The sequence below is a fragment of the Orcinus orca genome, chromosome 5 (genome assembly GCF_937001465.1).
Source record: "Orcinus orca chromosome 5, mOrcOrc1.1, whole genome shotgun sequence".
Lineage (NCBI taxonomy): Eukaryota > Metazoa > Chordata > Mammalia > Artiodactyla > Delphinidae > Orcinus > Orcinus orca.
Genome location: NC_064563.1, coordinates 107,353,985 through 107,357,392, shown reverse-complemented (window position 1 = coordinate 107,357,392; position 3,408 = coordinate 107,353,985). Strand labels below are relative to the sequence as shown.

General features: G+C 49.8%; 1 pseudogene; it reads left to right on the top strand.

The window, feature by feature from the left end:
- Window positions 1–496: 496 nt before the first annotated feature.
- LOC101277350 (dnaJ homolog subfamily C member 30, mitochondrial-like) lies at window positions 497–1,255 on the top strand (annotated as a pseudogene).
- The last annotated feature ends 2,153 nt before the right edge of the window (window positions 1,256–3,408 follow it).

Here is a 3,408-nt window from a genome sequence, read left to right as displayed (position 1 = left end):
ATTTTTTTTAGAGTCTGTAGTCACATACCAACAAAATTAATTTTTTCTTGTAAGAACATTGACTAAGTAAAATGATAGGGTTGGTTTATGTGTGGGTGAGCTTCTTCCTTTTAAGCTGCAGCTGTTACTAGTACAAAACTGCCTCTGAAACAGAAACATGGATGCCTACCCAAAACAGGGCTGCATTGGTGGATGTGTCCTAGAAGAGGTTATGAAAAAAGATTCTCAAGGCCCACAATTCTTATTTTAGTAAATTCTTTCATCTGTTATATTTTGCAGTTTAAATCAGAAGATGCTGTTGCTTGTCTAAGACAAAATGATGCATTATATTGAAGTGGAGAAATCCGCACAGTGACAGGGATACAGTAAAAGCACAGGCTTCCATTTAATAACTGAGAGATACCACATGTAGAATTCCGAAGGTTTACAAAACGGTGTGGGTGGAATCAGGCCTTTCCCTGGATGTGGAGACCTGTTTACAGATTACTCCAGTAGAATGGGAAATATCGCTGGGCTTAATCAAAACACCATTTGGGGGTCGCGGCTGTTACTATGGAGGGTGTGGCAGGCCCGGGGGTTTCCACCAAACTCAGGATCGGGTCTGGGCCTGGAAGCGAGGATTTATTCCCGGAGCGACGGCCCTTACTTGCGCACGGAGCTGTACGAGCGGCTCGGCGTCCCCTCCACGGCCACGCAGGTGCAGATCAAGGCAGCTGACTACCGGCAGCGCTTCCTCTACCACCGGGACCGCAACTCGGGGAGCGCCAAGGCTGCCGAGCGCTTCACGCACGTCTCCCAGGCCTACGTGGTGCTGGGCACTACCACCCAGCGTCGCAGGTAGGACCGCGGCCTGCTCAGCGACGAGGACCTGCGCGGCCCCGGGGTCCAGTCCTCCAAGACGCCCGCCACCGACCCCGACTCGCCCCGCACCCAGCCTCCCGCCTCTCGGACCCAGGGCCGCTCTCAGGCCTCGTCGGGAGCCAACCGCACCACGCTCGACTTTTACGCCTTCTACCAGGCTCACCACGGCGAGCAGCTGGAGCGCGAGCGGCGCCTGAGCGCCCGGCGGGAGGCCCTTCGCCAGCAGCAGGAGGACCGGGCCAAGAAGGGCTTACGCTGGGACGAGAGCCGAGAGATGGCTTTCGTCTTGGTTCTGCGCAGTCTTCATCATCCTGGGCTTTCGTTTTTAATCGGAGAGCGGAGGGAAGGAGAGCAGTCCCCCGCCCCCAAGAATTGGCCTTTCCTGTCACCTTGAACCCGTTGCCTTCCACTGTCTACCGTTGTCTACCTCTGCTGGGATCCGAAGGAACTGCTCTCCCCTTCCCCTTCCCCACCCGGCCAGCTTAGCCATTGACCTGCACATCCCTACCGCTCTGGTCCAGAAAAGGAGGCTTTTTCATGCCCAAGAAAAAGGCCCCCAATGAGGAGTCCCGAAAGCCCGAGAGGTAGGGGTTTCCTGGAAGCCCTGGGGTGCCTGCTTCCAGATGTTGTCAATTTCTGGAACACTTGCTGTGGCTTTCCTGTAAAGCACCGTGCAACACTCGTCTGTTCCTGCCCCACGTGGGGCTCCTATGTAACCTTGAAACGTGCAATGTTACTAATTGTGACTGCCAAAAGAAAAATTCTGCGGTTTATAAGACATTTGTCTTTCTGTGAGTTCCCCAAGCCACAGGTGAGACGCAGTGTAGGGTAAGGATGTGATCTGTGGGAACATGGCCATTCTTTGGTGGTCAGACCCCCACTCCGCCTTGTGTTGGCGGTGAGTGTGAGTGGGAAAGAAAGCAAGGTCATGAGCGTAAGGAATGAGCCTTCCTGTGCCCATGCTTATCTAATGTATGACCTCGGAGAAGTTACTCTGTGGGCGTGATGGCAGAGGAGCAAATCATTTGGCTCTCTTTCGGTCTGTCACACTTGATTATTCATGTTCTAATAGGCTCAGTGATTAAAGTATGATGCCAGGGACTTACTTCCCTGGCGGTCCAGTGGTTAAGACTGCGCTTCCACTGCGGGGGCGCAGGTTCCATCCCTGGTTGGAGAACTAAGATCCCACATGCTGCAGCGGCGAGAATATATATATATATATATATATATATATATATATATATATATAGTGCCAATAGAGTCAGGTTTGTCCTTGGGACAGTGTGCCTGGCCCCTGGTCATCCCTTGACCAGCCAGCCCCATTGCTAACTGTGCAGCTCCTCCCTTCCCAGAAATAGAACAACAGACTGGGAATGTGAGTCGCCTGAGTGTGGCCCAGCCTCCTGTTTCACTGGCAGTGCTTATTGCAGGCCCTACAAGCCAAGTCCTTGAAACATGGCTACTTGAGGCTGTGGGAATTGGGGGAGTTTGAGTAGACTGGACTTTTGAGTGACAGGAGGCACAGGATGGAAACATGCTTCCTTATTCAGAGCTGGCTGAGAGTTTTTGGGGGGTATCTTTCCCCTCTTTTCCTAATTGTTGCAGTGGATTAGCACTTGGCTAGAGCTGTGGTAATCCAGTTCTCTTAACCATGAATCACTGCACATGGGGTGTGGCTTAGCTGTGAGATGGTAGGTACTCAAGTGTGTATACACTGTTGAGTGTAAAGCTGTGGGGTAGGAAAACCTTTGCAGGAGATCTTCTACAAGGGTAAGGGCCTAAGTAGGTTCTAAACAAAGCTAGAGGTGCTTTGCAATATTAACACCAGTTCCTGCACTCAATCTTTTGTGTGCGATCCTTGGATAAATTGGGATAAATCCATAGCTAGTGCAACTTGGTCTTGGGAACCATTCTGTTTTCTCTAGCCTTGGAGGTTGGGGGCAAACTCTTAGTCATGGCTTTGCAGTAACCATATGATTCAGTAGTAGAGATTGAAGCCCACTCCGGTTCAGACATGCGGGGCTCACAGAACCTTGGTTTAGGGGGAACGGCATATGTACTTTAAAAAAGAACATTTAATGTTATTATGTTTCATATTTGGAAAACAAGAGGGAAAGTCTGTTCTTTTCAAAACACAAACTGCAGGAAGGGAAGCTTAGTAAAATGTACAGAGGCTGGTGATTCTCAACCAAGGAGTTGGGGCATAACAGAGTGTCCTTGGGGCAAGATTCTATCAAAGTTTTGATCAAATGGAGTTTGGGTTCTTTTGGGTTTTGCTTGTAAAAGCACTAGTGGTCTGTGATATCTGGGATCTTTCTCATGGGCTCTTTGACATAGATCTCTCATGTTTGTTTTCTTTCAGTGAAGATCACAGCCAAGCACATTCCTTTGGGCCCCAGAACATGGAGGTAGACCAAGAAGGTTTGTGGTGGTGGGGTCCAAACTCTGTGAAACTTCTGGAACATTCCATGCAACTCCAAACAGCATAGTCAATAAAATTTATTAACCATCCAAAAAAAAAAAACCACTTGGGAAAGTCTGACCAAC